General features: G+C 45.5%; 1 non-coding gene across 1 annotated transcript; it reads right to left on the bottom strand.

Annotated features, from left to right (window-relative positions):
- Positions 1–9,699: 9,699 nt before the first annotated feature.
- Positions 9,700–9,858, bottom strand: LOC118917147 (U1 spliceosomal RNA). Its single transcript, XR_005026702.1, has one exon. It is a non-coding gene; the product is annotated as a U1 spliceosomal RNA (small nuclear RNA).
- Between the last annotated feature and the right edge of the window lie 1,238 nt (positions 9,859–11,096).

Genomic DNA, 11,096 nt, shown 5'->3' with positions numbered 1-11,096 from the left:
TCAGAATGCCGAGGGAAAATAATTAATCTAGAATTGTTTACCCAGTAAAAACACTCTCTGCAGAAGAGGATAAAATAAAGGTGTTTATAGATAAAATGAGAATTGCAATAAAGGATTTCTGAAGGAAAACGATGCCGGCCTCAGGACAGTCTGAGGTGTGAGAAGGAACAGCAAGGATATAAAATAGCAAGAAGGCAGGTAAATCTAGACAAATATTCCCATAAAAACTATAATAACTCATTTAATTTGGGGCAGTTATAAAAGGACAGGACTAAAATACTGTGTATATAATAGCATGTAAGACACAGAGTTTGTTGAAGTTACAGTGTCCTAAGTTCCTAAAATTGTTCATTAAAAGGTTTTTATTATTTATACTATTATGCTATTTATCAATAGATCTTATTCAAAAGGTATGGCAAATTTTCCAGGGTAACCATCAAGAGAATAGAAACAGAATGAATTGTTTCCACATGTATAAAGGGAAAATAGAATAAATCCATAGCAAAAAAATGCACTCACCCCTGTGTTCTGGGAGAGAGATAAAAAAAGAAAAAGCACGGAGCTGGGGGATGGGACAAACAGAAAATACAATGGCAGAATCGAGTGCAAAATGTCAGTAATTACAGTAAATATATGTAGACTAAACATCAGTCAGAAGTTTGCTAGACTGGATTTTTGTAAAAGCCCAGGTATATGCTATTCACTGGAGGCAAATTAACATGGAAAGATGAAAAATGAAAGGATAAAAAAATACATATGTGCTAGAGAAATAATCCCCCACAATCTGTCATATTAATGTCAAGGGGATTTAGGACAAAAACCAGACTTTTTTATATTTGCTGGTTAAGTCATGATTTTTTCTTTTTATATACCTAATAGTTTCAAAAAATGCAAAGTGAAAAGTCATAGAGCGTAAGGAGAAACAAATCTACCCTCATTCTGGAAGGTTTAACTGCAAGTCTGTTATTGATGAGTCATGCGCACTAAAATACGTAAATTACTTGAAAAATTTAACAAACTTGACCTAATGATCTGTTAACTACAGTCATTTCAAACACTTGGAATTTTTTCAAAATATGGCAATGGAACAAATTGTAAAATTTCAAGGGATTGACAAGTCAAGTTCTTTATCCACCTTTCAATTATCTATATATACTAAAAGAACCAATTTTTTTAACTCATACATTTGGAAGTCATAGTGGAATCCAAAACCTTACAACTAATTGTGGTAAAAATTCTGCATACTGATTGAACAATAATATAAATACTATGTATTAAGAGTACCGAGAGGGGAAAACATAGCTTTAAATACTTTGGGAGAAAAGAAAGGCTGAAAGTTAAGTAACTACATATCCAACTTAAATCTGTAAAAGAGCAGTAAGCTCATGAAAAGAAGGACGGAGGAGTTAAAACATCAATGAAACAAAACAAAACAAAATAGTTCAATAAAGCCCAAGTTGCCTCTTTGAAGACTATTAAAATAGATAAAAACTGATGAGACGAACCAAGCAAAAAAGAAAGCAAGCACAATAATATTAGGAATGTAGAATAAAAGGCAGCATAAATTCAGGCCGCAGAGTTTGAAGAGATGAAGTAATACTATAAACATTTCATACCAAGAAATTTAAAACCTTAAATGTAAAATATTTTTGCTAGAAACAAATTCCTAGAAAAATTCACTAGATGTGCCTTAAAAAGACATAGAAAGCATACACCTCCCAAAATGGAGAAATTGAAGCATCAGTTTAAAACATTCTTAATAAAATGCCGGGATCTTATGGTTTAACAGGTGAATTCTCCTAAACTTCCAGGGACTATATCATTCCAATACATAAAATACACATATATAGTAGCCTGTGTCCAAGTTGGATTTACTCAGAAGAGCAAGGGCAATTTAGCATTAGAAAAATCTATAAATATCACTTATCACATTCAACGGATAGATTCAAGGGAGAAAAGCATAGTATCATTATAATAGATGGAGAAAAGTATTTGACAAAATGTAACATTTATACATGATGAGAACTCTAAGCAAACTACACAGAATTGGAACTTCCTTAGCCTAAGAAAAAGCATGTATAAAAATTCTACAGCAAATATTCTTAATGGGGAAATTAAAAGCATTTCTTTTAAAATCATAAAGAAAAATGCCCTCAGTACTGTGCATTTATTCAACATCACACTGGAGTTTCTAGCAAGTACAATATAAGAAAAAGCACAAGATTTGGAAAGGAATAAATATAATTGCCACGATTATCTACGTACAAGCTCAAAAGAATCTACAGGTATTAAGTAGAAATAAGAGTTTGGCTGGCTATAAAGTCAGTGTGAAATATCAAATGCATTTATTTCTATACATCAGCAACAAATAGTTTAGAAAGCGTAATTTTAGAAACAGCAGTTATTTACAGTAGCAAAAAGCTGTAAGGTACCTAGGAATAAATAAGACAAAAACCTTGTAAGACTTACATGCAGAAAATTAAAACTTAATAAAGATCTAAACATATTCCTTTAATGTTGAAAGTTTTTCTATAGAAAGACTAAATATAAAGAGTTCAGTTCCCTCTGGACTGATCAGTAGCTGAAATGCAATTTCAATTAAAATTCCAGCCTTGTTTGTGTGGGACTTCATGGGTGAATTCTAGAAAGAACAGAGGCAAAGAAAAGCCTGAGCATTGCTACAGAACAATGATGTGGTAAGGGGGATGGGACTTGCTCTGCCAGATCTTCAGCTTGTTATAAAGGTTATTATAATGATAATTAAGATTATGAGATGCTGAGGTAAAGTTAGACAAAGTAACAAAAGCAAGAGTCAAGAGACCCACGCAGAGGTCTCTTGACAGAGGTGACCTTTCAGACCAATGGGACTATTTTAAATTGTCCAGGGAAAATTGGTAAATGCATAAAGGGAAACACTGAAATTATATCCCTTCCCCACCTTACAACAAGCAATTCCAATGATTAGCACACATAATGTAGGGGGTTTGGGGGCACGGGGAAGGCAATATAGTGCAGAAAAGACAAGTAGTGACTCGAGAGCATCTTACTACGCTGATGGACAGTGACTGTAATGGGTGTGTCGGGGGGACTTGGTGATGGGGGGAATCTGTAGCCCCATGTGATTGTCTATTAATGATACCATAATAAAAATAATTAATATAAAAAAACAATTCCACTTGGTCTAAGGATTTAAATATGAAAAGGAAACCTTTACATTTTTAAGGAAAATGTATCTCTTTATGACTCTAAAGTCAAAAGGATTTTTTTGAACACATGGTACAGAGTTTACTTATAAAAGAAACTGCTGATACGTGTGGCTACGTTAAGAACTGTGTTCATTAAAAGGAAGACAAGACACAAACTGGGAATGAGAAGAGCAGGCCCAGGATAGCCATCGCCTCTGGGGAACGGAAGTGGGGAGGCAGAGGAATGGATGGATGTGTCAAATAGTACATTTAAGGGACATTTAAGAGGCTTTTTGGCGACTCAGGCCATAGACAGTGAAATAGAGAGTCAGGTTATGGTATCTTAATTTCCTCTACAACCGTTTCTCCTCGCTGATGCGGAGCAGGGCTGGAGATGCCGAGCCACGGGGGCCTCTCAGAGGGCGAGGCAGGAGCGATGGGTGCGCCGGAACGGTGATTAGGTGTCTGTCTGGGTGGCCGAGCTGAAACTTTGTGTCCTTACTTAGCTTTAAGAAAAAACCCAGAACTTTCAGTTCAGCCCCAGTTGGATGCCACCTTTGGAATTTATTCACCCACCACATCACAGTTTGAGGAATCCGAAAAGTCCATTTTTTCCATTTGAGATGACAGACAAGAATGGCAATTTAAATAAATGTGGCTTCCCAGGAACTGAGAGCAAGTCCGCCAGAGTCCAAAGGGCGTCTACCATTTGTTCTAGAATTTCCTAAAAATAACATACATTTTCTGTCTCCTGCTGGCACACAGTGGTGTTAAGCACGGCTGCTTTAACACCTGAGCGGGCCACGAGGAGGGGCCGAGCGCTCTGAAAGGCCTTTGACAGTGACGTTAGGCCCCTCCTTTTACCAGATGCTGTTAATGCCCTTTCAGAACTCTTCAAGTTTGCAGGTAACTGCTTTTAACCGAAAAAAACCTTGTTGGAAGCCATAGTGACCTGAACTTGGAGATTAATGCACTCATTCAAGTCCCACTTAAGTAGTTTAAATAAAGTATAAGTACACTCCTGCCTAAATTTCCACCAGCCCCGTCTTTAGAGCTGAGTCAGAGCATAATTTCAGCCCTGCCTCTCTCAGGACACCTCACGCTTTCCATCTGACAGTAAAACAAGTGAATATGTACTTTGTCTCCCCAACTTGAGGACAAAAATATGTTCTTTTCAGTTACCATCACTACTATTACTTGGGATATGTACAAACACACAAGGGTGCGTGGTAATCTCCCCACGTGACAGGCATGACTCCGCTGTCCCCGGGTTCCTTTCTTCCCCCAGAGGCAGCCAGTGTTGCCAGTTTCTTGGGTACCCGTCCCAAGTGTTGCGCACCACACCAAACGTGCATTCATGCATTTACCCTCTCTTCCAGGAGAGAGCAGCGGTAGCGTGGTGTTCTGCCCGAGTTTCCTCCCAAACGATGCATCTTGAGCTCCTTCCACATCACTCCGTAGCGTTCTCATGCTTTTTAGTGGGCTTGTCATTTATGTACAGTTAAGTCGCTCCTTTTGCTATTGCAAAAGCTAGTCGGTGTCCTGGTGCACACTGGCCTGGGCAGGTGTCGCTCCTGAAGCGCCTGTTCCCCACACTCACCACACGGTGTGTTCGCGGACTTGGGGTTTTGCCAGTGTGAGGGGTAAGCACGGTATTGCGGTTTAATTGGAATTCCATTTCCCTTATTTTGAGAGAGGTTGAGGATGTTTTACATGCTTAAGAGTAGTTTGTATTTCCTTTTCAGTTAACTGAGTGTCCCTGTCCTTTGTCTACTATGCTGTTGAGTTTTCTTGATCTGGATTTTTAGAAGCCCTTGATATAAGTCGCAAATATTTTATTCCAGCTTGTAGCATGTCATTTTTCTTTACTAACTGTGGTTTTTGCCATAATGAAATTTTTATTTTTATATTGGTCAGATTTATCCATCTTCTGTTTTGGGGGCTTTATCTTTTTTTTTTTTTTTTAAGTTATCATTGATATACAATCTTAGGAAGGTTTCACATGAAAAGCATTGTGGTTACTATATTCACTCATACTATCACGTCCCTCCCAGCCCACTGCAGTCACCATCCATCAGCATAGTAAGATGCTGTAGAGCCACTGCTTGTCTTCTCTGAGCCAGACTGCCTTCTTGGGGGCTTTGTCATACATTTAGAAATGCCCTCCTCACGATGAGATGAAAAAAATATATATATACATGCTTCTCAGATGCCTAGAATTCCATTGTTTTATATTGTGATTTTGGATCCATCTGAATTGTATTCTGGTGACAATGTGATAAATTCAGATTGTAATTTTTTCCAGATGGCTACCAGTCCCCCCACATCACTTTTTAAATAATCTGCATATCCACACCAATTTCAAAATGCTGGTTTTTCATATAATGAACTCCTGTGTATATTTAGGTCTAACTCCTGACTCTCTCTCCTACTCTGTTCATGTGCTCTTATGCCCGGTTTCACTTAGAGCTTTACCGCAAGTTTTTAATATCATGTATTGCAAAGGAACGATTTCATTCAATTTTAACCCAACCTCTACCCTTCCCCAAGGTCAAATTTGTTTTTTTTAATGTCTGTTTTTATTCATTCAATTTATTTACTATTCAGACATTTATTAAGCACCTTCTAAATACCTGGCATTATTGCCAGGTGCAGAAGAAAAGAAGATGCATGTTAGTCCCTGGTCCTGGGGTTCCCAGGGAAATGGGCACATAGATGGTGCCCAGTCAATGGTCAGTGGATATCAAAGATGGTGGACTTAGTGGTCAAGAGCATGAGCCCGCGGCAGGTGTCGCCATTCACATCTTGGCCCCGCGTCTGACTGGCTGGGCCCTTACCAGGTCACTTAACCTCTCTGCCCTCTCATCTGCTGGTGGTGATAACAACACCCACCTTACAGGGCTGCGAGGAGGGTTAAAAGGTTTAACGCACTCATCATAATCTCGGTGCCTGGTCACCGGTAGGTAAGACCACCCGCCCTGACCCTGGGCTCCAGGGATGTCTGAGGGCCCCGGTAAGTGGTCCTCTCCCCGACTCTGCCCCCCAGCCCAGCGGGAATGTCCCCAGCTGGCCCGGGGCCTTCCGGGCCCCTCACAGCCCCACGCAGGACGCACCCTCACCTGCCCGCGCGGTCTCTCCCCGTGTACGCCGCCCCACCGCGCCCCAAGCCAGACTCGGGCCGGCCCCCGGCCCCCGCGCTGGGATCCCCGCAGAGCTCTGCCTGCCTGTCCGGGCCCCTCTCCCGCCCTCCCCGTCTCGTGGAGCCCTTCTCTGGGCCCCCAGAGTTAGGGGCCGCTGCGGGTGGGCCGGCCGCGCACCGGCCCTCGTCGGGGTCTCCCTTCTCCTGCGCGCCCTGGTCCTGTCCTCTCTCCCCGCCGCGGGCCCCTTCCCTCTCGCCCCCTCCTGCCCCCGGGGCCAGGGTGGCCGGGGTGCCCCGCTCCGCCGTGCTCCCTAAACACCGCCCCTCCCTCCTCCCTGGGAGCCCCGGGGCCTGAGTGTCCTGCTGATGGGTGGGCACCCTGGGCACCCGCCCCCCGTCCTCGTTGCTGCCGCCCGCCCCCCGGGCCTCCCCACGGATCTCGGGCCAGCTCAGGGCCCAGTCTCGCTGCGCAGGCCGCTCCTGCCGCGGCCCCTGGGACTCGGTCTCCACGGCGACGACCTCGGCACCTCGGGTGCCTGGCTCTCCGACGTCCCCTCCCCGGTGAACCCGTGCCTCGCCGCGCGTCCCCGAGCCGCACCCGGGCCCTTCTCATCGCGGGGAACACAGCCCCGGCATCCGCCCCCCGTCGGGCTTCCGTCCCCCGCCCCCCGCCCCGGGTCTCCTGCTGCGCACGGACCCCCCCCCGCCTGCCATTCGGCCGCCGTCCCCCTCGTCTCTCCGTGCCGTGTCCTCGCTCTGTTTCCCGCCGTGCTAAAGCCCGCCGTCGGGGGCCAGACCCGCTCCCCGCCTGCACCCTCACCTCCGCTGCTCATCTCTTCCTTTCCTGACTGTCTGGCACAATCCAAACCCTTGCCTGACCCAACTCGCTGCCCACCCTGCGCCGACACGCGAATAGAGCTCCAGGAGGCCACGCCGCCGGGCCGCCCATCTCCCTGTAAACTCACGGCCGCCGCGTTTCCCCGGCCCTCCCGGGCCTCTGGCGGCGTCTCCACGCCTTCTGTTCTCCCACCGCCCTCCCATCCGCACCGCAGCTCGGCGCCCTCCTGAGAAGACGGCTTCGGAAGAGGATGGCCACGAGCTCCCAGCGCTGCGGAAGCCAGCCGGCCTCCGGCCTCGGCCCCAGGCCGGTGTGCTCCCTGCCCAGCCTGTTAGGGGGGATGCCTTGTTCACGCTCCCCTCGGGGCCAGCACCCTCCTCTGCCCGACGTGTCCCCCCTCTGAGACCCCTGCCCTTGCCCTTGTCCTTCTGTCTCTGGTACCCGTAGTGCCTCCCTCCCTACCTGATCCTTCCTAACATTGTGCACAAACTCGATACTATTTCTCCCATTAGAAATAAAACAATCCTCGTACTCCTCTCTCTACTCCATTATTGGCCATCTTTTAGAACAAAGCTTCTCAAAAATAATTGTCTTTTCTTTCTGTCCTCGTTTCCTCTCCTCTCATTGTCTCTTGAGCCAAATCAGGCATTTGTCCCTGTCATTCAACTGTAATTGTCCTTATCAAGGTCACCAGGGACTTTATATTGATTGCTAAATTGAATAGTCAAAGTTGCAGACCTCCTCATTCCAATCTGTTAATAGGTCTCTTATTCTACATGTTCCCCTTGTGTTTCTGCAAAGTTTTGGTTGAAAAAGCCAGCCCTGTAATTGCCTATAGTTCATTCCCCAAACTGTCCTGCTGGTTCCCATGGTCTGGGCTTTGCTGATTGCATGGCTGCACTCCCGCGTGTCATTTAACGTGCGCATCTGTTCCCTGTCCCACCTGTACAGCAGCAGTTAGACTTAGGGGCTTGGGCGCATTTCGGTTCTTGCATTTTTCGCAGACCTGCCTTATTGGTGGTGGTTGTGCTTCTCCCGAGAGGAGCAGCCTTTGTTTTCTCTCTTTCCTGGGGGTGATGAGCATTGCCCAAACCCACTAGTTACGTGCTGTTTGAAAAATTGTGATAGTCTGCATTCCCTCCCCTGCTTTATTAGGGGAAGTACTTCTGCAAAGAGAAGCCCGTCCATGTTCACCCCACATCAACTATCCAGTTGCCCTGATCATTGAGGAACAAGAGGGCAAAGGTTTCCTTCACCTGTTTTCAAGTTAATGCTGTGTGTGGTCCTAGCACCTTGCAGAGGTGGCTGGTGTGCTGTGGCGGTGGTTTTAGTATCATTACGAACAGTACATATAAATATGTTTATGTGTTGCAATCTCTGTGGTATCATCTTGTTGCTCACATTGTCCTGTCTTTGGCTAGTGGGGACTTACTTGCATTGGCCTCTGACTCCTGTTGACAATTCCAGTGGTCTTTGGTAACTTTACTCTTGATGAGACAACTGTGCTCTAAGCTGACCTTGTACCTTTCTTGCCCTAGACCTGGATTCAGCCATTTCCCCAAAGAGCCCTGTTTGCTTTTGTGGGCAGGAGTATTTAGAGACCACAGTTTGAGTACTGGTGATGTCTGCTGGTACTAGGCCAGGGTGAAGTAACAAGTAAACTCAGCAGGCCTGGGTTAGCCCGATCCTGCACAGTCCAAAGAAAGGTTTGGCCTGGACTGACTCCTGGTAGGCAACCTCTACGCCCTTGGGATAGTGTGCCTGATAAGAGTGCCTGTTTGCCCAGGACCCTGGACATCGCTGTGCACCAGTGTGGTTTTTGGCAGGGGACTTGGGCACACCCAGCAGTGTCAGTTGGCCCCCGGAGGGTCATGCCTACAAGACTGACCCCATTAAAAATCCTGACACTAACACTTGAGTAAGCTTCTGGGTTGGCAGTATTTTGTGCATGGTGCCACACATCATTGCTGGGACATTAAGTGCCGTCTGCCTGACTCCACTGGTACAGGACAGCGGGAGGCGTGCCCCTGCTCTCCCGGATTCTGCCGCGTGTGCCTTTTCCATTGCTGATTCTAATCTCTCATCCTTTCGTTGAATAAGCTGTCACTGTGAGTCAGCTTTGCTGAGCACTGTGAGTCCTTTTAGAGAATCTTGGGGACCCCTGGCTAGAGCCAGGAACTGTGTCTGGACCTCTTGTATAGATAGAACTAGAGAATATGTATTTTAAAATCAAATACATCTTGATTTCATACTGTATTCCAAATGAAGGACAGGGGTCTACATGCTTGAACTTAAACTTACTCATCTGGCATCTATGTCTCCTTCCAGCCACACCAGAAATATATGATTCTTAACGGTGCCAAATACTCACTCCTCTACTCCTCCAGTACAGCTGTCGCAGGACAGCAAACCAGTCTGCCCGCGACGACACGATCATTACAACAGTTTAAGGCTTTGTTTTGTTCTTGCTGTTTTTTTAACTTAGGGTTGGTCCCAGTGGGAATATATGGTCAAGTTACTTTTTTTTTTTTTTTTTTTTTAGCACGAACGCAGTCCCCCACTACCACAAATTATGTAGTCGAGTTTCCCACATTTGGGGAAATCGCAGGGGTCAGGACATCCAGAGTGCAATGGATAAGCCTCGCCCTGGGAAAACCACCTTCATGATCATGGTATCTCCCCTGCCAGGTAAGTATTCAAGTTACTATTTTAAAGTCATTTGAAATCGTTCCTCTTTGTGCGATTATGCTGTTAACTGGATATACACATAGAATCATTTGCATTTGATTTTTGCTTTCTAGGTATTAACTTTTTACTTAATTTTTGTTTTATAATTTTGTAAAATATTTATGTTCCTAAAGACAAATTGCTGTAATATTCAGAGATGTTGCTCCCTCTATTCCTCCATATAACCATTTAAAACTTTTTAATTATTCTTTAATTGGTTTTTATTACATGTGGAAATACACATATAGAGATGATATCAGAGACAGCTGGGCAGGTAAGAGGTGGAGTCCAAGCCTCCCACTCCGGTATAAACGGTAGCACAGATGCGCGCTTTCCCTCACTGGGCCTCCCCCGCTGCGCAGCAGGCCCTGGAGACGCTGCCCTGGGGCGTGAGACCCTCCTCCCGCCGTCCCACTGGGTGGAACCTCACTGTGTGGCCGAGGCACCGACTGCCCTCCTGTCCCCTCCGGAGGCTCCGGTCTCGTTGCTGCAGTTTGCGTACTGACAGCACCTCGTGCACACGTCTGTGTCTTTGTGTTCTCAGAGCGGTTTTCTGGTGACACGGCTGGGCCAGACGTAAGTGCGTACCTGACTTTGTTAAATGGTCAGGATTCCCCTCCACCATGATTGTCGGGTGTTGGGTTGTTCGGCCTTCCCACCAGGCAGTGAACCAGGGCTTGTTTCACCAGAAGAGCTGGGGCCCAAATTTTAGATTTTGGCAGATCTTACAGGTGGGAAATGTATCTCAGTGTAGCTTTAATTTACGTTTGCCCTGTTACGAGTGATGTTGAACATCTTTTCACGGGATTAAGGGTGTTTTCACTCTTTCTGTGCATTATCTGTTCATATCACCGAGGATACTTTCTTAAAGATTTTCCTCATGTTTCAGATTATCTTTCTGCTAAGTGGCACACCCTAAAATTCTCGCAAAATGAGGACACACCAAAGAGACCTCGGGTCCTAGTGGATCTGCCGTTGAAGGGCGGGATGGGGACTATGAGAATCCCAGCACACAAACAAAACTACAAATATTTTCAAATATCAATTAGGGTTTTGAATTATGAGATAAAAAATCTTAGACTTCTTTAGTATTTAAGTTAATTTTATTTACTCATTAATCCAACTAACACTGAGCATATGCGACGCCCAACACCGTCTTAGGCCCTGGAGGCCCAGCGATGGGCTTGTCCTGCTTCCTGGGAAACCA

This window comes from Manis pentadactyla, chromosome 19 (assembly GCF_030020395.1).
Source record: "Manis pentadactyla isolate mManPen7 chromosome 19, mManPen7.hap1, whole genome shotgun sequence".
NCBI classification, from domain to species: domain Eukaryota; kingdom Metazoa; phylum Chordata; class Mammalia; order Pholidota; family Manidae; genus Manis; species Manis pentadactyla.
This window is presented reverse-complemented; position numbering and strand designations above follow the sequence as displayed.